This window comes from Lissotriton vulgaris, chromosome 10 (assembly GCF_964263255.1).
Source record: "Lissotriton vulgaris chromosome 10, aLisVul1.2, whole genome shotgun sequence".
Lineage (NCBI taxonomy): Eukaryota > Metazoa > Chordata > Amphibia > Caudata > Salamandridae > Lissotriton > Lissotriton vulgaris.
In genome coordinates, this window is record NC_141698.1 from 554,109,046 (window position 1) to 554,132,699 (window position 23,654).

Genomic DNA, 23,654 nt, shown 5'->3' on the forward strand with positions numbered 1-23,654 from the left:
TGTGGCTGAGCATGGACGGAAAATCCATTCCGCTCGCGGATTTTGCGGATTTTCGGTAAATTTGCAATCCGCGAACGCTCGCAAATTTACCGAAAATCCACAAATTCGCACGCAGCGGATTTTTGTTTTCTTGGTGATACAATTTTGCGGCGTGCGGCGTTCACTTACCGTCATTCAGCATTTGCCGAGTTGTTTTTCTCGATATTTTGCGAGTGCTGCGCCATTTTGGATCTTGCTGCGAGATCCCGCGGGAGTTTGGCGACCGTGATTACGTCATCGCGCTCGCCACCTTGCACAGCGAGAGTTTGTCAACGCGAGTACGCCGTGATCACGTATCGCGAGAGTTTGCAATCACGAACCCGTACATGCGGTGGGCAGCAACAATCTCGCACTCGCGAAAATACAAAATTTGCAATTCTGCACAAGAAATCCACCAGCAAGCAGCATAAACCTTCTGAAAATGATGATTTTTATCAGAATAACTCCTCAAGTTGACACTTGCCTGCACTTTTTTTTGCAAGGAGTCCATTTTGGGGGGGGGGGGGGGGTGGGAGGAAGGAAGTGCCCCACAGTCTCCAACTTCCTGTTCCTGTCCAGCAGGCTCCTCCCAGTGCTTTCTTCATGTGCTGGTCACTTTCATTCGGATTCTTCACCTGGAAGGATTACTTTTTGTGGATGCTGCTGGATATTTGGATTTGAGGCCTTTTTGACTTTCTTTGGATCACTTTTGGATTAGAAATTTCACAAGTAAGTTTGTTTGGGGCATTACAGTTGCTGCAACTACAATTTTGGAATTTTCGATTTTTGGGCTGTTGTTGGGGCCTTTTGCCCAGGGGTACTCAGTGGTGGGTGGACAGAGTCTTTCTATGGGGTCTCTTTAATAAAAACATCATGGAGGGCCTGGATGGCTTGGGATTGTGCTGATTTTTCTGTGATTTTCGTTTTTTTGGGCTGTTGTTGTGGCCTTTTCACCAGGGGTAGTGAGTGGTGCATGTGCCTAGTCTTTCTGTGAGGTGTCTTGAATTTAAACATCATGGAGGGCCTGGATGGCATGGGATTGTGCTGATTTTTCTGTGTTTTTCGATTTTTTGGGGTGTTCATGGGGACAGGCCATATGGGTGGGGGCCATTTTGAGTGCTCCTACAGGCCCTGGCCATGTGCTGGGAGGGAGGGGGCCATTTTGAATGCAGGCAGTGTTCTTAGGTCTGCAACCATTTTGCCTAGCTTTCAACCTTTATGCCCAGGGGTAGTGAGTGGTGCATAGGCCTAGTCTTTCTGTTGGGTGTCTTGAATTTAAACATCATGGAGGGCCTGGATGGCATGGGATTGCTCCGATTTTTCTGTGTTTTTTAATTTTTTGGGGTGTTCATGGGGACAGGCCATGTGGGTGGGGGCCATTTTGAGTGCTGCTACAGGCCCTGGCCATGTGCTGGGAGGGAGGGGGCCATTTTGAATGCAGGTGTTGTGTAATATCTGGTATCCCCTTGGGATCGTGTATCCCCTTCTCTTCGGCTGTATTCGGATAACAAACTCAGCCCGGGCAGGTTTAGACAGAAGCAGTCGATCTCTGCTCGGGCTGAGCGAGGGGATACACGATTTCATGGGATACCAGACAGGCTCACGCTATAAATTACGTGACGTTTCTTTAATCGCGGAGCCACAGCTGCACAGGAAGCAAAACGGGAGCAGCAAAAAGAAGGAAAATAAATTAACATTAATGCATGTCAGAGTGAAAGAATGGCATTTTTTTTATTTTAAATGAAATGGAATCAGATTGTAAAAAAAACAAAAAAAACACGAGGAGCAAGAATGACCAAGGAGGGAAACAATGTCAGAGATTAAGAAAACGAAAATAGGGCAGAGCAAGCTTTCGAAAAGCCAATAGGTCTCGCATTTTGCATGCCGATGCAGACCTCTTCGTTTTGCCATTGTTTCTTGCCGATATTGTTCAGCATCAGCAGAAAAAGTAAAAGACCGTTGATCAGTGGGGCATTTCTGAACGAATGCTGCACGCACACGAGAAAGCAGGGAAAGACGTAGTCCCGTGGAGTGGTGGTTTCACAATATGGAACAGATTGATGACACCTCACGAAGCATGTAAGAGCGAGCGATGTCACATTAATGAACTACCAGCAGTGGTGTCACATGAGGAAACTGACAGAGGTGATGTAACATAGTCGCTTTGACATTAGTGATATCACACAAGGAAATAGGCAGCAGAGATATAACATTCTATATACGGGAATGTTGATGTCACCCAAGAAAACCAGCTGTCAAATGTAAAGTCATCAGAGGCAATTACAAAAATAGCGATATCAGGCGCAGCAGCTGATAAACAGTGATATTACATCAGGACATATTTGAATTAATGTCAAAAAGGAAAACTGAAAGAGAAGAAACTAATTGGTCAAATTGACTTCGGTGATATACATGAGGACTGATAGCGTGATGTCACATGAGGCAACTGGCAGTGACACAGTAGACCCCCCAAAAACTTCATGTGAACAATTAACACTTGCGATGCTGGTGAAGTTTTCTAGATCAATGTCACACATAACAAGCATTGGCATAGCCCATAGGCCTCACCTTTGGGACCTTACAAGTGTTTAACTATGCAGAAGTTAATGTTGGTGCACCAAGAATGTTGTGCTGCATAACAAAATACTTATAAGGTCCCAAAAGCGGGCTCCTCTGGCGTTGGGGTCCCCCTGCCCCGTGTGTAGATGCAGGGCAGTGGTGCCGAGTACTGGGACTGATGTTTAAGGCAGAGTGAGGAATCTGCTCCTGGAGGGCATGCATGGCTCCCAGCAGCACCGACTGGCACGATGAGGGCTTGAAGGGGTTAATCACGAGATACAGCAAACACTGCCAGCTTTCAGCATGAATGGGGTCAGGCGCTATGAGTCTGCGGGGGGTGATTCATGGTGTGAAGGTAGGGTGAGACACAGCGAGGGATTAAGCAAGGGGGAGATAGGATGGGCAGGGATGATAAAGAGTGACACTGCCAGGATGGTGAAATGAGGGTAGGATGAGGCAGGGGCCGAGGTGATGCAGGGGTGAGATACAATGGGAAGGAAGCGAGAGTATGCGGGGAGAGTGGTGGGTGACAGGTGAGTGATAAGACGGTGAGGGTGAGGTGAGAGGGCGGGCGCTGCGTGGCTGAGAGGTATGACAGGGTGGGGTGAGACAGCTGTTGGGGTGAGGCAGAGGGTGAGTGACGGAGGAGTGGGAGATGAGAGGTCGAAGGGGTGGAGAGGCTGTACACGGTGAGGGTGTGAGGCTGGTGGAATGCAGGGAAGGAGTGTTGGTGGGCAGACGGTTCGTGGTGATGCAGGGGTGACACTTTGAGGGGGGCTGAGAGGAAGAAAGCGTAAGAAGAGGATGGGAAGAGAGAGTTAAAGCAGTAGTTTAATGCAGGGGGTGGGGCTGTTAGGGTCCACAGCCATGGAGGGGTGGGGGCTGTGAGGGTGCGAGGGGTGGGACTGTGAGGGTGAGCGGTGACAGTCCCAGAATTGTTTAACATATTTAAGTTAGAAAATATGGAACTCTAAAAACCGTGACTAAAAACTTAGCCTGAATATAGATTGTTTTGTTATCTCTGTAAAAAACACCAGCTTGCCCTTGAAATGCATATAAGCAGCGAGTGGCAGGGGGGCGCCTTGACTTAAACTAGCACAGCAGTTTTTGGGGGGAACAGAGAGAGGTTTTTTGTACTGTTTTGTTGACACGTGTAGATGGAATAACGTTTAGCTAGATAACCGGGAATAATTGTGTTCCCAACATCACCCCCTTCCCCCACAACTGCATAACGTTTTTGTCTGTGGCAAGCTGAGTTTTGGCAGATAAACACCTACTAGAGCGCCGCCCTAGCGTCCTTTAACTAGGATTTACAGAATAGGCGCTCGTGCCACTCATGCAGTCTGCGCAACAGATGAGTGACTGCTGAGGCCATCTTACAAATGAGTGACTGGAGTTGGGAGTTAATTGTGCCTTTGTACGAGAACTGAGGTAAAGTATGTTAGAATCCCACTAAAATAATAGTACGCCATTGAACAGAACAAGGGCTACAGTGGGGTTAAAAAAACCACTTTGGAGGTTAATTTACAGACTTACTCTTGTTCACTGATTTAACCACAAAGATTTCTCCGTTAAGTAAAGTGCGAAAGAGTTTACAGGCATTTTTGTCAACTTTTATTGCATGTTTAGAAAAGTGAATCCTACAGCAATGGCCGCCTTGTTTAATTCTGTCCTATGCATGCGCCAGGGCTAAGTAGAGGTACTCACTTGTAAGTCCTCTTTTGATTTCTAGTCACTGAGAAGCCCAGCCCTCGTTCCCAGCTGTGGGCGATGATCTTCTCCCACTCGTATTTCAGCCCATTCTCAGCAATGCGTTAAACATTAATCCTGGGGGGCCACCGGCATAGGACAACGCCGTGTGAAAAGTACATGTCCCCAGTGACCTTAAGAAAACTCCGGAATTCACCAATTCATTCCAGGGAAGACTTAAACCAAGCTACGCAACAGGGCTCTACCTTTACTGCAGGCGAACCTGCGGCCACCTTCAGAGCTGAGCGTAATATAGTGCTTTAAACTTGCAAGGCTCTTTATTGTTTGTATATTGATTGATAACTGACACTGCACTGGGTAGTCTGCTACGTACAATGGCAAAGCCGAGCAAGAGAGAAGCAATGTCTGGCGTTTATCTTGCGGGAGCGAGCAGCAAGGCACGATAATTGCTAACAGATGGCCCACTGCTCGCTCCCGCAAGGGAAACGCCAACGTGCACGCGTTGCAATACAAAGCAATGCAAAACCTGCACCTTTTTGGCCAAAATGCTGATCGATTCCAAGAGGTCCCCTCCTAAGCAACGAATGCGCGCTGCGTTGGCGAGACCTAAAAACTGACAACAGTATGTAACATGTTAAATGGCACGTAAATGTGGACAAGGAAACCGAGAACAATTATTTAACGAGTTAACTGCCAGCAGTGCTGTCACACTGGAGAACTGACAAGTGTGAACAGACGTTACACAGGAAAGTGACAGTAATTCTATCTTTCTAGGGACAGTACTGCATGACATGTACAAAATACTGTGAGAAGGAAGGTTCCAGCTCTGATATCGCATGACCAGACTGGGGCACTTCCGTGTGGTGAAGTTTGAAGGGAAGTGCATTTCTTTTGTAGAAATCAGACGTCTTGTTTTTTAATGACCAGGTTTTTAAGAAAGATACTGTGCTAATAATTAACACACAACAATCAATCCCCTGCACCACCTTGTTTGTTGAAACCTGCCATGGGCCACTCACATAAAGAACAATAGTAAAACAAAGCTGCAATTATACAACAAATACTGACTGTGTGTTTGGTCAAATGGGATGCTCAGCACCAAAAATCGTCCTATGCGGTTTGCTAACGTGGTTGTGGTCATGCTGGTAGTACTTTCAGATATAGCCTTTCAAATTTCTTTCCCACTAGCCAAGATATCTGCATACGGTAGACAGTAGGAGGTAGCAAAAGACCAACATTTGTTTGCTTACAGGGAATTCAACAGGCACTGGCTGGTCTGTACCGCACAGCTGCTATCAATTAACAATAGACCGCAGTGCAGGAACTTCAGTGCCCCATCTCAAGTCAGTCACACTGTCTCTGCTGTTTAGTACCCTGCCTCTTGTATTTATTTACCCGAGCTGTGGGCTGTTTGCTGAACTGTCATTATAAGAAGTGAGTGCTGCCCATGCGCATCAAGGCTGAGATTTAGGTAAAGCAGCATTGTTAAAGGCAATCTGTTGGGGTGGCTAGTGGGGTAGCTAGCGGGCGGGGTGTAGAGGTGAGGTTCCGTGACAATTGTAAGTGGTGTTTTTGACTCGTTCGAATATGGACGAGTTTGGTATCTATGAACCGCAAATGACGAGTTTAGTGGGTGTACGCGTTTTCGCTATGCTGACCTAAACCGTTCGTTTGTTCCGTGGGTTTCTTCATCTGAACCCACGGGTTCCATTTTAGATACGGCATCCATTTTGTTTCTTGCCCTCAAGTAGCCAGCGAACGGACACTGTCCGCTTCGTGACCCTGGGATTCCCAAACTCTTGCGGAAGACACGTGTTCCTCTGAGGGTGTCTTTATGACGAGGGGGATGGCACTGCAAAGGCAGATGGCCCCGCTTGAGGCTCATCTTGCCGTGTCGGTCTATTGTTTCAGCTGTGCATTCATTAGGCATGTCTCCTTTGATCCTGTAATCGCGTTTCCGATATCACCCCCTCTTACACTCTTTTCGATCTGTTGACTATCTTTGTCTCCCTCTGCACCTGTTTCTGACTCTTCCTTAATTCGTTTACAGCCGGATTGGAATGTACTAATGGTGGGAAGATGTACTTTTACAGTTGGGAACTGGTGATGTTACTGTAATTATGTTCCGGGACTCTGAATACATGAAAGCGACCCCCTATGAAATTTACTGTGGGAACTGGGTTGTAACCTTTTGTTTGCTATGTTGTTCTTTGATGAAAAACTGTATAAAAGGAGCGATCCACAGATGCAATTTGAAGCAGTCTCCTAGAACCTACATGCGATGTACTTCTTGTGACTTCTGTGTTCCCTGCAGTAAATAAACCTCGATCTTTGACGCCGAAGGAAGTGTCCCGTGTCTCTGTTATTTGTACGCCGGAACAGGTAACCCACAAAGGTTTCAGGTGTTGTCCCATGGCACCGCTGGGTCTTAGAGAAACCTAGTCCTTCAGTTGGCGCCCAACGTGGGGCGACATCAGCGGTACCGGTCCAAAGCCCGACGATCGTGAGGAACTTCGTGCGAAATCTCTGAGGTAAGGTGCACCCCGCTTCATCGATCCTGTTGTCGAAATAAGTGGCCCGAAGACTTTTCCCGCGAAGATCCCCGCCTCCTGACGGCTGCGACGGACTGATGCCCTGACTGTCGACCTGTTTTGGCGCCTGGCGTAGACCTTGGTACAGCGAGACGATTGACGGGCCTTCCTGGTGACGCCATTGTCCTTTGAGTTAAGTATTTGTGGGTCGCTCCCAGAGTCCTTAGTTGTTGTTGGTGCTTAGTTGTTGCATGGTTCCATTGCATTTGTGGTTCTTAGTATTTGGTTCTTAGTAGTTCTATTTGATGACTGCAGTCGCCAAAAACCGAGGGTTTTTGCACTTTTGCGGAGACATTGTAATCCAATAACCCTTGACGTTTGTGAAGCTCGGCTAGTGTGCACGATGCCTGGCCGTAGTACCTTGTTTAGCTGCTTTAGAGGTTGTGTTGCGGATTCCTGATTGGAGGACTCATGTCCGATACCTCCAGTTGGAACTCCAGTCTATGAATTATATAGTCGCCATGGTGTGGGTCCTATCACATTTAATGATTAATGGGTCCGCTACACTAAAGATGATGGTGTCCTTAGTTGGCCACCTCATGGTAGTTTCGAAACCCCAATTTTGGATAATCTTGAAGCTAAATTGTTTAAAAGGAAAGCTAGGCCGGCCATGTTTGATTCCTTTCGGTTATGGCGCAAAGAAGCCAAGCAGAAAGAAATCAAACAGCTTAAACGTAATAAGAGAAAAGGTATCGTTACGACGATGAGAAATGCAGAGCAGTTTCAGCGAGACAAAGAAGAGAAGGAAAAGGAAGTTTTTGATAGACTACAACGTATGACAGTGGATAAATGCTATCCCGTTTTACCGACGGGTACTGATAAGAAGGGAGAGGAAGCAGTAGAGGACCCTTTGTTGTCCTATCTACTGAAGTCGCCACCTCCATATGCACAGGATACCACAGCCCCTGTGGTTCCCCTTATTCCTCCACCTGTAGTTCCGGCAGCTGTTAATCAGCCTGTCTCTGGTCCTGTCCTTGCGGATCCTCTTGTCCCTATTCCACTACCTGCTACTGTCCCTACTGCTCCACTGCCTATACCTTCTCAGTCTGCTGTTCCCGCTACTTCTGCTCTTTTGACTACTCCTACTGCTCTTGCTGCCCCTGTGTTTGGTCCTCCTGTTTTTACCCCTTTACTTCTTTCTTCTTCCCCGTCTGTTCGGCGACGTATTCCTAATATTGTTGCTAATTTCTACTCTCCTCTTGGACCGATTCTTGGGTCTGATGTTTCTGATGTTCCTCAGCGAAGAAGTCAACTTCCTGGTGGTAGGGAGAGCGATACGCTGATAAAACTGGCGCGAAATTGGATTAGGTATCCTGTTAAAAATACCCTGCGCATAATATTTGACACTTTCTCTCAATTCAATGAGCCCACGCAGAGATTTGTGTTTGAGGAAATGTGTAAATGTTTACGTGAGGTGATAGAAAATGACGAGGTAAACAATGTACCGTCCGACTTGACTGAACTTCAGCTTCAGTTTTCGAGCGGTATGATTGTGGGTAGCAATGTTTGACGTGCAGTGGAACATCTTCTATCTTTTCGGCCCACTGTAATACCTCGAGCATTGTTTAAAGATGACACTGAGGAGTGGATGGCAACGCCTGGTCAGTATCCCATGCGTGAAGTTCCACCAGTGTGGATGCCAGGCGATGCTACTGCCGTTCCTATTATTCCGCCACACTTCCAGAGAGTTTGGATACACCTCCCATGGAAGCGATCGGAAGTTTTGCAGGTGAAGCAATCTTTGCCTGACCCCCGCAAAAATCCTGCCGGGTACTATAAAGAGTTGTCCCAATTAGTAGATGCCACTATCATGAATCTTGCCGACATCGACATGTTGTTCGGCAATGTAGTACCTCAACCGGTTTGGGCGAAAATTCGTCAAGAAAATCACGCAGATGAGTTAGGTGGTGATTGGCCTGCGCTTGTAGCGGCTGATGCATTGCAGGTTGGTGGGGCTAAGCCTGAGCAGTTAATTACGGCTTTATCTCAAAGAATCATTACATTAATGAAGACACTTATGCCAGCAATGAAAGTTAACTGGGATAAACTGTCTGCGTGTAAACAAAAGGACAAGAGTGTCTCTGATTTCTTCACGAGATTTGAGGAGGCATTCATCGATCATAGTGGTCGAGATATGAGCACTGAGGGAGGTCAGAGGTTGTTTGTAGATAAATTTGTATCAAATTTGTTACCTGACCTTAGTAACAAATTAAAGAATTCAGAGAGTTCGTGGGCTGTTTCTACCTCTGCTCAGATATTGGCCACGGCCCAATATTATGAAAATAGGGAGAAGGAGGAAAATGATCGAGCGGATAAGAAAACGAAGGAGCTCAAAACGAAAGTGCTGTTACAGCAAGCGTATCCTCCGCGCTCAAATCAAAATGACTCTCAGCAGCGGAATAGATCGCAGTCGCAATCTACCAGGTCACAGTCGCGAAATGATTCCTCCACACAGAGATCTATGCTCGGATACAATCAATGCGCATATTGTAGAGGTGAGGGTCATTTGAAATTTGATTGTCCGGTTTTGCGCGATCGAAATAATGGTAATTCATCTCGAGGAGGTCGTAGTGGTCCTCAACAGGCTTCTCGAGGCAGAGGTCGCGGTGTTACTCAGAATCAGAATGAGCGTTCTAACAATTCATCTGATTCCAATAATTGTTTTGATCAGCGCGGTTCATCATCGGGTAGATCTGCGCAGTATCATGTGGACGATTATTACATCGAGCATGATATTAATGATGGTACCTACTAGGACAGCCACAGACAAAGAGAGGGAGTAGTATCAGTTCCGGTTGATCAGAGAGGGCCTTACGTTGCAGTTGCCACATCGGGCGTAGTTGAGCCTTTTCTATTGGACACTGGTGCAGCGAAAAGTTCCATCATGCATTCGAAACTCCCTGGCGCACCTTTGTCTGGCTTAACGAATGTTTCCGTTGGATTCTCTGGCGCCCTTTTAGCAATCCGGTTTCTAAACCTTTGCCCCTTACAATAGGGCCTTGTGAGCTGAAAGCTCCTTTGATTTTGACTACTGGTTGTGGTGAAAATCTCTTAGGCCTGGATTTGCTGAAACGTTTGTATGCGACTTTGTATTGTTCTCCTGCGGGAGTGGAGCTTACGTCGGGTCAGAGAGTGATCTCTCCCATGTACTTGTCATCTGATAAGCTCCCACCGGAATTGAGTTCTCTTCCTGCATCTTTGTGGGCAACAGGTCCCAATGACGTGGGCCTGCTTGACATCTCCCCTTATGTTGTTCAATTGAAATCGAATGTGCGATTGCCACGTATTCCCCAGTATCGTATCTCCCTTGATGGTGAACGAGCGTTGTTAGCAATCATCTATGATTTGATCGAGAAAGACGTTATCGAGGAGACTCGGGGAAACGTGTGCAATAGTCCTGTGTTGCCTATTTTGAAACGCACTGATCCATCCAAGCCTCCTGTTTACCGTTTTGTTATTGATTTACGGGAGGTGAACAAGATTGTGATTCCTCAGTTCCCTATGGTTCCTGACATTACGGCTTTACTGACTCTGATTCCAGCATCTGCTTCTTGGTTCTCAGTGATCGATCTAAAGAATGCTTTCTTTAGCATTCCGATTGCTGAGGAAAGCAGGGACCTATTCGGTTTCTCTTTAGGTGGTCGCAGCTTTAGGTTTAAACGCGCTCCTCAGGGCTACTGTGAGAGTCCATTGATATACAGCCAAGCCCTGAAGAGTCAACTTGATGCGTTTGTGTTACCGGCTGGTGCGGCCTTGATCCAGTATGTCGATGACTTGTTGGTGGCTGCTGACACGAAAGAGATCTGCAAAACTGCTACGGTGTCGCTGTTACAGCATCTTTGTGACTTACATCACAAGGTGTCACCTTCTAAACTGCAATATTGTTGCCAAGAAGTAACCTATCTAGGTCACTTATTGTCAAAGGAGGGAAGAAGGTTGACCCCAGAGAGAATTGCAGCGATTGCTCGAATGACTGTGCCAACAACTCAGAGAGATGTGCGTGCCTTTCTAGGTATCACGTCATACTGCAGGTAATGGATTCCTAATTTTTCATTGCTAGCGAAACCATTGGTAGCCCTCACGTGCAAGGATGTTCCAACTCCTTTGCCATGGACGGACGAGTGTCAGAAAAGTTTTTCTGAACTGCGTGATGCGTTGTGTTCGGCTCCTGTGTTAGGTACTCCTGACTACAGCAAGCCGTTTACATTCTACGTTCACGAGAGAGAGGGTTGTGCGTTGAGTGTTTTGACGCAGCAATTTGGCGGTAAGCAGCGTCCATGTGCATATTTTTCCTCGACTTTGGACCCAGTAGCTAGAGCTTTGCCGAGTTGCCTAAGAGCGACAGCGGCTGCTGCGGTGTCCATACGACAATCTGCAGGATTGGTAATGGATAATATGCTTACAGTGATGGTTCCGCATGCAGTTGACACTCTTAAATCGTACGAAAACTCAACACTTGACGAGCGCAAGGTTGTACGGTTACGAGTTGACGCTTTTGGCAAGTCACATTCAAATAAAGAGCTGCAATGTCCTAAATCCGGCGACGTTGTTGCCAACTAATATGGAATCAGACGACGTACCACCACATGATTGTTATCTGCGAACTGAGGAAGAAACGAAGGGTTGTGTTGTCCTAAAAAACACTCCTTTGGCAGACCCCGATGGTACTTTGTATGTGGACGGTTCGTGTTTCAAGTTGTCGAATGGTGATGTGACGACTGCGTATGCTGTGGTAACGTTGAGTACGGTTGTGGAAACTGCGAGATTGAATCAGAATTCTGCGCAGGCGGCAGAGTTAATTGCATTGACGAGAGCGTGTGTTTTGTCAAAAGGAAAGCGGGTGAATGTGTTTACCGATAGTCAATATGCTTTTGGCGTTGCACATAGTTTTGGTCGATTGTGGCGAGAGAGAGGCTTTATGACATCGCATGGCACGAAGATCCAACACGGACAGCTCGTGAACAATCTTTTAGACGCACTTACATTACCCAAGCAGGTGGTGATTATTAAATGCAGTGCGCACCGTAAGGTGACGGATGATGTTGGTCGTGGTAATGCGTTTGCGGATGAGATTGCTAAAGAGACTGCTAGAAACCTTGCAACTAGAATGTATGTGACGAGTTCGGTAAGATGGCCTACAGAAACTGGTATGTGTGAGGATACTGTTGAGAGCGTGAAAGCGATTCAGAATGAGGCCACCGAAGCTGAAAAGACCAAGTGGAAGGAGAACACAGGAAAGTTGGATGCGAATGGATGTTGGATTGATTTGTCGGAGAATCGGATGTGGATGTTGCCGGATGCATATGTGCTAGCTGTTGTGACTATGGCGCACGGCTTGACACATATTAGTGCGAAAGGTATCTGCAAGTTGCTGTCCCCTGTATGGAAGAATGATGGTATCGCTAAGTGTGCTGAGAGATTGGTCAAAAATTGCATGGTATGTATAATGTACAATCCTGGCAAGGGCACCCCTACACCCCCTGGCCACTTTGCTCCTCCTACATGTCCCTTTGAAGTAATCCAACTGGATTTTATCCATATGGAGAGATGTAATAACCTGAAGTACGTTTTAGTTGTGGTTTGCGCATTCTCCCGATGGATCGAAGCTTACCCTCTCAAAGACAATACTGCCCTGTCCACAGCGAAAGTCCTACTGAAGGAATACTTTCCTCGGTATGGAATGCCACGGATTGTATGGTCTGATAACGGAAGTGAGTTTGTAGGGAGTGTGATGAAGAGTGTGTGTAAGGGCCTTGGAATTACACAAAAATTCCATAGCGCCAATCATCCCCAGTCAGCAGGTTTGGTTGAAGGGTACAATGGTACTCTAAAATTGAAACTCGCAAAGATTCAGGCTACGACTGGTCTGTCATGGTCTGACGCTTTGCCTCTTGCTCTATTGTCGACCAGGGAGACTGTGCACTCTCGAGTAGGGCTTAGCCCATATGAGATTGTGTTCGGCCGCCCTGCAAATATTTGGGGGGTTCCTAGACCCAGGTCTTTCGACAGTCTTGAATATCCAATGTTAATTGATTATCTTCATGATCTGACTGCTAAACTGAGGTTAATTCATCAACAGGTCTTTGAAGCACTGCCGGCACAGACGGAGGGTCCTGGCCATCGGCTCCAGCCAGGAGACTGGGTGGTGACCAGAAACTTTGGCCGGAAACAGAACCTGGAGCCGAGGATTGTGGGACCTTTCCAGGTGCTACTCGCCACGAGAACTGCAGTTCGTTTGGAGGGCCGCAAAAATTGGGTGCATGCCACCCACACCAAGAATGTACCCATACCTTTACCAGCGGACTCGTGGGTGAGGACCGGCATCGCCGCATCGGAAACAGAAGCTCCGGTGAACTTTGTGCCGTTCAGTGACGCTCAGCCTGTGGGAGATACTTCAGTGCATTCAGATAACTTTGTTGAACCTTTGCCATTGGAGAACTCAAGACTTGAACTTTCGTCTGACCGACAGGACTCTGTTCCGCAACCTGAACAATTATTTGAAGAGCAGACTCGTCCTGGAAGAAGCAGATATTTTCTTCGTTCCAATACCAAAGACTAATAAAACCTTTTTGCTTTTTTTCCCCTTTTTGAAAATTCACGTTACCCTCATTATCATCTTGAACATTTTTGAACAATTGTGGTTTCTATTTAATTTCTGAGTTCTTTTCCACATGTGAGTTTTTTTCCACAGCTAGGAGATTCTGTATTATATTGTTTGATTAAAGAACCTTACATCCGGGTTGACCGTAGGGCCGTGCGGGTACTTCCTTCTGTTTAGCAGGTTCCTGACACTAGGTCGGAGGCCATCGATTCCTAGGAACTCCTGGGAATTGATAATCTCTATTCAGAACGAAGTGCGTCAAGAACGTTGCGGACGGTTCTAGAGGATGGAATTCTCAAAGTTGTCGGAAGTGGAGAAGACTCTTGCGCAAAGATCAGTACTGCACAGGGTTGTACGTACCAAATGCTTTCTGTTTCAGGTGTTCCTACTGTTCCTAACTTTTTCCCTGTTATTGGTGGGTGGAGTATACTATGGAATACAATCGTTATTGCCTTCTGCTTCACCTACTTCTTCCTCTGAACCCAAACCTACACCCACTGTTTCTCCTCATTCCTTTCACCTTTTACCTCAACACGAGCAGGTTAGACGTGCGGAATTCATGAACAACTCCTTTGTCCAACTTCTCCATCAACATCAGTTGGTGATGAATACTACCAACTGTTGGGTGTGTGGTTTAATGCCACATACCACTGATAGGGGAATTCCGTATTTGGTCCTTCCTTATAGTTCCCAGGGTTCAGCTCGAGCATTCCAAACTATGTTTCGTAGCGCACTAGCTTCCTACCCCCATGGAGAGCCACGCACTGCAGATCATGGTCCTGGCCCGTACCACAAGCCTTTGGCAAGAGCAATTGCCGATTTAGATAGGGATATCTTTGACGCATCGCTTATCCCAGAGGAAGAGGTGCGAACATACAGAGATCTGAGTGAGGCTGAGTATAGCATGTCAGTGGGTGATAGGCAGCTTAAAAGCTCGTCTCCGATCTGGATCGTACCTCATCTCGGTAATTTCTGTCTGACAAGTCTTGGCCGAAGCCCGCGAGCTCAGCTTGGGAGGAGTGCCTGTACTGAAACGTATGTTTTACCGACGGCCTCTTCCCCTGTTCTTTTGACTGCCAAGGGTACATACTTTGTCTGTTACGACCGCGCATATACATGGTTGCCTCGCGACTTCTCAGGCACCTGTTATATTGCGAATCTGTTGCCGCCCACCTTCACTGTTGGGTCGGATTATCACAAGACCAGAGTTGTGAGAGGCGTGATTAGCGAAGAAGACACTGCCGGTCAAGAAGCAGGAGACTTCTTTAAGGGTTTCTTGCCGTTTTGGGGACCTATGATCAATAGTAGGAACCTGAGACAGTTGACTCGAGTGGTGGAATCGACTGTTAATATCACCGCCAGTGCCCTTGGTAATCTTACAGCAGAGCTCCAGGCGGACAGGCTTATGACGTTACAAAACCGTATGGTTTTAGACGTTGTTCTTGCAGATAGAGGTGGAGTATGTAAGGTGATCCATTCGAGTTGCTGCATTTTCATTCCTGATAACGCTCCAACTGTCTATCAAGCCATCTCTAAGTTGCATAAGATCTCCGAGTCCATACACGTGGACGTAGGTGATTGGACGCTACTAGGATGGTTTTGGGGCCTGATGTCGACGTGGGGTTGGAAGATTCTGATGATCATTGGGGTTGTTGTAGCATTCCTGTTCACATGTTGTCTTTGTGTACAGTGTGGTCCAGCCTTATGTGGCCTCTGTGCTACGACGTGTATAAGACGGCCACCTGTTACCAAGGAAGCATTGATGGATAGAATGATGTTGCAGCAACATCTGAATGGTCTGATGAATATCGAGATTGATTCTGATATCGACTAGTGCTTGCCTACATGAGGGCAAAAGGAGCGTCTGAGGTTCCGTGACAATTGTAAGTGGTGTTTTCCACTCGTTTGAATATGGACGAGTTTGGTATCTATGAACCGCAAATGACGAGTTTAGTGGGTGTACGTGTTTTCGCTATGCTGACCTAAACTGTTCGTTTGTTCCGTGTGTTTCTTCATCTGAACCCACGGGTTCCATTTTGATACGGCATCCATTTTGTTTCTTGCCCTCAAGTAGCCAGCGAACGGACACTGTCCGCTTCGTGACCCTGGGATTCCCAAACTCTTGCGGAAGACACGTGTTCCTCTGAGGGTGTCTTTATGACGAGGGGGATGGCACTGCAAAGGCAGATGGCCCCGCTTGAGGCTCATCTTGCCGTGTCGGTCTATTGTTTCAGCTGTGCATTCATTAGGCATGTCTCCTTTGATCCTGTAATCGCGTTTCCGATATCACCCCCCCTTACACTCTTTTCGATCTGTTGACTATCTTTGTCTCCCTCTGCACCTGTTTCTGACTCTTCCTTAATTCGTTTACAGCCAGATTGGAATGTACTAATGGTGGGAAGATGTACTTTTACAGTTGGGAACTGGTGATGTTACTGTAATTATGTTCCGGGACTCTGAATACATGAAAGCGACCCCCTATGAAATTTACTGTGGGAACTGGGTTGTAACCTTTTGTTTGCTATGTTGTTCTATGACGAAAAACTGTATAAAAGGAGCGATCCACAGATGCAATTTGAAGCAGTCTCCTAGAACCTACATGCAATGTACTTCTTGTGACTTCTGTGTTCCCTGCAGTAAATAAACCTCGATCTTTGACGCCGAAGGAAGTCTCCCGTGTCTCTGTTATTTGTACGCCGGAACAGGTAACCCACGAAGGTTTCAGGTGTTGTCCCCTGGCACTGCTGGGTCTTAGAAAAACCCAGTCCTTCAGAGGGGTAGACAAGGCATGTGATTTTAAAAAATGTTATAAAGTGGCCACCGCTAGCCACTTTACAGGTCCTTTTTAGGTGGAAGAGGCAATGTAACTGGTGCTCATGGCAAGTAGTCCAATACCTTTGTATTGAATTGGCGCTATATAAAGCTGCAAAAAAATAAAATAATAAATGAACAACATTTCCAAAGGTCTACCAATGCGTGTTTTCTAGCGAGATGGAAGGGGAAGATCTGAAAGCAATGACGGGAGGGTTTCGGGAAATTTCAAGTAACAACCGAAAGGTGGAGGTGTAAGTGCAACAACAGTAATTTTTTAATTATATACATACAATGATAAGGCTGCCACCTTACTGGCATATAACCAGCTTGCATTATATTTCCGTGATTGTGCCAATTAAAACAAGCATTGGCAAAGCCAATATTTTTGCCTATGAAAGACTTATTTGTCCTAGTCTTTAACTAATTTTGTGTAGGAGCATGGCTGGAATGCAGCAGAATGAAAATAAAACAAGCATTTGCAATGCAAATTGGTCTCACATTTGTTAGAGTTAGAGGTATTGGTGCTGTAAATGACAATGTTTTTATCCTCTGACCCTGCTTGCAGGCAGGTCGCCCCCACGCCGCTGCTCATCACCTGACTGCCTGGTTCCTGCCTCTTTGTTTCCTGTTTTTTTTCCTTCCCCTCTGCCCTATGCGCCAGTTTCCCCCGTCGCTCCTGATCCGGCCCTTTCCCGCTGCTGCTTCCCTGCGGCCCGCCCCCCTGCACACCTATTCGCCTCTCAGCTCCAGCCTACCAGCTGCTCCTCCCTCCCAAGCCTCCTCATATGCAGGCCAAGAAGTGCCTAAGGCAAGCCCGTCTGCGCCCGTCCGCACCTTGACCGCGCCCAGCGCCAGAAGCCGTGGACCCTGCAAACGCCACAACACCAGAATCCACTACGACGCCAGCATCCTCCACACACTCAACGCCGGCCGAAACCAAACCTGCTCCCAGGCTGCCCCGAAACGGACCCACGGACCCTTCTCCTGCCACACCTGCAGCTTCTCCTGTGACAGACCCACCAAACCTCCAATGACTGGACCCAACCACCTCCGCTGCATACTCCTCAACACCCGCTCCGCACGCAAACACGCCGTCGAGCTCTGGGATCTGCTCGACACCTCCGCCCCAGACGTGGCCTTACTGACCGAGACCTGGTGGAACGACTCCTCGGCGCCCGACATCGCCATAGCCATCCCGGACGGCTACAAGATCACCCGCAGGGATCGCGCCAACGGAATCGGAGAAGGAATAGCCATCGTCCACAAGTCCACCCTCAAGATCACCACCCACGCAGACGACACCCTCAACACTGCACTTCCGGATCCACACTGACCCCAACACCACCCTCAGAGTAACACTCATCTACAGACACCCGGACCCCAGGCTCAGTTCAGCGACTCCATTGCTGACCTCGCCAGCACCCACGCACTCGCCTCCACAGACTACATCCTCTCGGGGACCTGTACTTCCACCTCGAGAACAACAACAATGCCAAATCTGCCACCCTGATCGCCAACTTCGGCCTCAGACAACTCGTCACCGCACCCACCCACGCCGCCAGCCACACGCTGGACCCCGTCTTTTCCACAGGCTCCCACGTCGCCTTCGACCACACCACCGAACTCCACTGGACCGACCACCGCTGCATCCATTTCATCTTCAAGAAACCAACCACGCACCACCGCACCCAACAGCTGCCTCGACAAGCTGGAGCAAAGTCACCGAAGACCAGCTGATCACCTCTACCTCCCAAAAGAACCCACCCACTGACCCCACCAACCCAGACGCCGCAGCCCGCAACCTCAGACAGTGGATCGACACCTGCGCCAACACCCTCGCCCCGGTCAAGAAACCCACCAACAACAACACCAACAAGAGAGCCACCTGGTTCACCGACGAGCTCCAAACCTCCAAACGCGCATGCCGGAAACTGGAGAAGACATGGCTCCACGATGCACACCGGACAACCACGCAGCCCACAAGGACGCCACCCGCAGACACCACCACCTCATCAGATTAGCCAAGAGATCCTCCTTCAAAGACCGCTGGGATAACAACGCACACAACAGCAAAGAGCTCTTCAGCATCATAAAGGAACTCTCCAACCCCAGCGCCAATGCCAATGACATCCCGCCCTCACAAGAACTGTGCGATTTACTAGCCATCGTCTTCCACCACAAGATCGCTGACATCCACGACAGCTTCAACACCACAACCGCCAGACCTCGCCAGACTCCACCTCCCCTGTGAACACCACCAGCGCCAACCGCCTGACCTCCTGGTCCAATGTCAACGACCACGAGACACGCAATGTCATGAACTCCATCCACTCAGGATCTCCGTCTGACACGTGCGCACACCAGGTATTCACCAAAGCAGACGCAGGCATCGCACCCAATTACGAAAGGTCAACATCTCCTTCAAAACAGCGCCATTCCTAGAAAGCTGGAAACATGCCGAAATCAACGCCCTCCTCCAGAAGCCCAAAGCGGACCCCAGTGGCATAGCTAGGGGGGTGGGGGGAGGCGGTCCGCCCAAGGCGGCATCATTTTAGATGCACTGGAGGCCCGTTGCGGCCGCAGCGGCCTTTATAATTTATTTGGAAACAAACAGAGTGCCCTCCAGTGCCGGGGCCACCCCGGGCCCAGTTTAAAAGTCTAAAGCCGGGCTGCACCACTCCGTCTCCTTCTGACCCGCTTTGGTAACAGCTGAGCTTGTGCAGCTCAGCTGTTACCAAAGCAGGTCAGAAGGAGTGGAGTGCAGCGCGACTTTGCACACAACACAAATGCGTGGGACTTCGTTTTTGGCAATTTAATTGTAAGCACTGCAGGCAGGCGGCCGCAGTGCTTTCAATTAAATTGACAAAAACCAAGTCCCGCGCTTGTGTCTCCTAAGACTCCTCGACCGTTGGTGCCCCCCTGTCACAGCCTCAGACAGAGTCCAGGGCTGTCAATCTTGTAGCATGGGCGGCGTGCGCGAGCGCTACTAATGACGGCCCTGTACAGTGATATTTTGGCCAGCCCTCGCAATGAACGTAGCAGTGACGCGTTATGCGCTTCACAGCTACGCTCTTGCAGATGATTCTAGTGCCGGAAACGACAGCCAACACCCAGAAGGCTCTATTGCGGAATTCGAGGACTTGTCTGGCAAGCAGTGGGGTAAGCATGCCCATGGTGTTTCATGTTAGCGTTTTCACTGCTGTGTTGCACCTAGCTAGTAAATTATATCAAACTAGTCGCACTGAATAGAGAGAGGTGGCATTCTAAGTTTCAGCCGTAATCACTGGCCAAGACTCCGCCATACATTATAAAGGTTTATGGAAAGCACATGAAGAATATTATGTCACTGGTTGTTTCCTTGGTGCCTTACTATTTCTGCCATGCAGTGTCTCAAATACTTATATATTTGACTAAACTAGTTGAGCTTTGCCAATTTTTGGGATCTGAAATCAATGCATTGTTTAGAAATTAAAACCTAATTTAAACGTCTCCCAGTTTATTTGTTCAGGGGAGCTGACATAGGATAGACAGTAGGACTGAAATAAACAAGCATTTGCAATGCAATAGGTCTCACAGTTGTAGAGTTTGAGCCATTGGCATTGTAAATGGCAATGCCTTTTATTTATGTGTTGGTTTTTAAAACGTAAATAAAAGACATTGTCAATTACAATGGCAATAAGTTTAACTCTTGCAAATGTGAGACCTATTGCATTGCAAATGCTTGTTATCCAATGAAGAGGTATGAGAGACACTAGTGGCCTGTCTGCGCCCTTGCTATTCATTGAAGAGTTATGAAGGACATGGGTGGCCTGTGAGCGTGTTTGTTATTCTATGAAGAGGTATGAGATGCATGGGTGGTTTGTCTGCGCCCTTCTTATTCAATGAAGAGGTATGAGATACATGGATAGCCTGTCTGCACCAGTGTTATTGAATAAAGAAGTATGAGGTACACCTATGGCCTGTTTGCGCCCTTGTTATTCAATGAAGAGGTACAACATACACATATTGGCAAGGTGGAGCTGACTGACCCCTTTGTGCTGCGTTTAGTTCTAAGGGCACACAGTGAGTCATTCCCTGTGAATAATTAATTTGCGTTTTTTGAAAGATAAAGAATCACAGGCTTCAGCACTGTTAAGTTGGTTTTGGGTCCCCAGAGCACAGCACGTTTGTGCAGGTCCCCACTGCTTTAATGGGGGGACTAGGATGTATGGTCATTTAATGTCAGCAGTAGATGATGGATCCCTGAACTGTGTCATGTATGTGCATGTTTGCATTGTGCTGAGGGGATTACCAGGTAATTGTTCACGCAGCTCTCTGATGGATGTCACATGCGGTTTTTCTGAGTCCACAGATAGATCATGCAGCCTGTGTGTTCTCTTTTGTACTGCCAGTCACCGGTGTATCCAACTGTGTAGCCTTTGACCGTGTCATCTATGTGCATGTAACTTGGATGATCGAGGTAACTATTAGCGGGAATACTACGCGTCTCTCGGATATCTTTCAAGTGCTCGTCGTTCTTTAACCCCAGCACCCCCCCCCCAAGGGGCGGCAATCTGAGGGATAGCCCCGGCCGCCACAAGCTCTAGCAACGCTTCCGGCGGACCACAAGGACATCAAGAACTTTCGGTCCATCTCCCTGCTCTCGTTCCCGGCAAAGCTCATCAAGAAAATCGCCAACATGCAACTGGCCTGCCACTTGGAAGACAACATCTTGGACCTGTCCCAGTCCGGATGCAGACAAAACCACAGCTTTGAGACAGCCCTCATCGCCACCACAGATGACATCCGGCACCAACTAGACAACGGCAAAACATCAGCCCTCATCCTCCTGTACCTGTCAGCCGCCTTCAACAGGGTCTGACATCGCACTCTATAGACACGCCTCCTAGAAGACGGAATCCAAGAGAAGGTTCTTGACTGGACCACGTCCTTCCTCTCCGGCAGAACCCAGAGTGTCCGCCTCCCACCCTTCTGATCCGAAGCCACCAACATCATCTGCGGCGTCCCCCAGAGCTCATCCTTCAGCCCGACGCTTTTCAAATCTACATGGCCCCCCTCACACAAGTGGCCCGCTATCACGTCCTCAACATCATCTCCTACACCGACGACACCCAGCTCATCCTCTCCCTCATCAAGGACACACACACCGCCAAAACCAACCTCCACGAGGGAATGAAGGCCGTCGCCGACTGGATGAGGAGCAGCCGTCTGAAGCTGACGGAGGTCCAACTCCTAGTGGCCGCCACACTGGGAACAGCCCCAACACCCACCAACCATGCACCCAATCTAGGATTCATCCTCGACTCCGCCCTCTCCATGTCTAAGCAGGTCAACGCCGTCTCCTCCTCCTGCTACAACACCCTCCGCATGCTCCGCATTATCTACAAGTGGATCCCAACTGAAACAAGAAGAACGGTGACACAGGCCCTCGTCAGCAGCAGACTGGACTACGGCAACGCACTCTACGCAGGAATTCCAGGCAAACACCTACGACGACTACAACGCATCCAAAACGCCTCCGCCCGACTGATCATCAACGTCCCCCGTCGTGGCCACATCACCCCCCACCTGAGAGATCTACACTGGCTCCCCGTCGACAAGAGGATCACCTTCAAGCTCCTCACCTGCGCACACAAAGCATTCCACAACGCTGGACCAGCCTACCTGAACAGCAGACTCTGCTTCCACACCCCCACCCGCCAGCTCTACTCCGCCAGCCTCACCCTCGTCGCTGTCCCCCGCATCCAACGAACGACCTCTGGCAGCAGATCCTTCTTCTACCTCGCCGCCAAGACCTGGAACACCCTCCCCACCCACATACGGCAGACCCAAGACCTACTCGCTTTCTGAAGACTCCTCAAGACCTGGCTCTTCGAGCAGTAGCATCACCCACCCCCCCACCCCCCTCAGTGCCTTGGGACCCTCACGGGTAAGTTGCGCGCTTTACAAGTACTCTGATTGATTGATTGATTGATCCTTGTGTTTTGGATAGGCGTGGATTTGATGTATGTGGTGTGGAGTGGAATTATGTGCTTTGGATTGGAATTCTTAGTTGTGGAATTGCATGTGGTGGAATTGTGTGGTGTGGTGTGGAGTGGATTTTTGTAGTGGAATGGTGGGCAGTTGAAATATGTGTATAATTATATGGGATTAAGTGTACTGAAATTATGCGGAGTGTAATTATATGTCACAGAATGTAATTGTGTGGAATGGCATTTTGTGTTGTGAGGTGAAATGTTGTGGATTTTAATTATGTGGTGTGCTGTTTAATTTTGTGGCATAGTTTGGAATTCTGGGGCATTGTTTGGATGTATGTGGTGTGTTGTGTAATTGCGTTGTTGAGTTGAAATATATGGTTTGATGTTGAATTATGTGGTGTGAAATGAAAATATATAGTTTTGAATTGTGTGTCGTGGAAGTGTGTGGTGCTGAGGGTAATTGTGTTGCATGGTGTGGAGTGTATTTGTGTGGATTGTGTTACTAAATTTCAAAATGATGAAATATAATTACAAAGAATGGTGGCCTTTCATTGCGCACACATTTACAAAACTTTATAATAATATGTAAAGACTTGTCCAAATATCTCAGTGGAAAAATGCAGAGTAAATCCCCAGTGACATTTGTGTTGATGAATTTTAGGAAACTTGAACAATGTGGGGTGCTGATTGAGTTGCAAATGGTGCTAGGGCTCTGCACATCTGTGGGAGGTGGGACCCAAACCATGTTCATCTAAACACAGCCTGGCACATTTGTTAGAGGAGTTCTGATTCCGTGGGCCCAAACCATGCACCCATAGATTTGTATGAGGTTCCTGGGATTTTGAATTAATTCACTGCTCAGCAGGCAGCGAGTGGGTTGCTCATGAAACTGTAAACGTATTCAACACCTCAGCATTGGATAGCTATTGAGTGAGGTAAATAAACAAGCAAAACATTTATGTCAGATAAAAGAGGGCAGACACCTGTTACTGTTGTACCTGGCCATTTCCTCTCTGCATTCTCAAGCTGTTATTGCCTTGTTTACCTTATCAGACCTGAAATGGGGGGATCTTGCTGGGGGCAGTCCCATTTCTTTAATAATGATGCTGACCCATGCCTGACCCACCACATCGCCAATGTGATTGCATCATGTGTTTAAGGCTGGTGTGTTTGGGGTGGCCATTCACCACTAGTGACTGATATCAACTTGCAAAAATAAAACAAAATCGCACTTTCTTCCCAAGGGCTCAGAAAACTAGTGATTTTATTATTACTGTACTTCCTGAGAAATGGTCTTATTTAAGCACGATTATAGTCTCTCTACACAATGAACCCTAGTCAGCATGTCTGTTCAGTAGGTTATATGTTCTCTGCTGATATTAC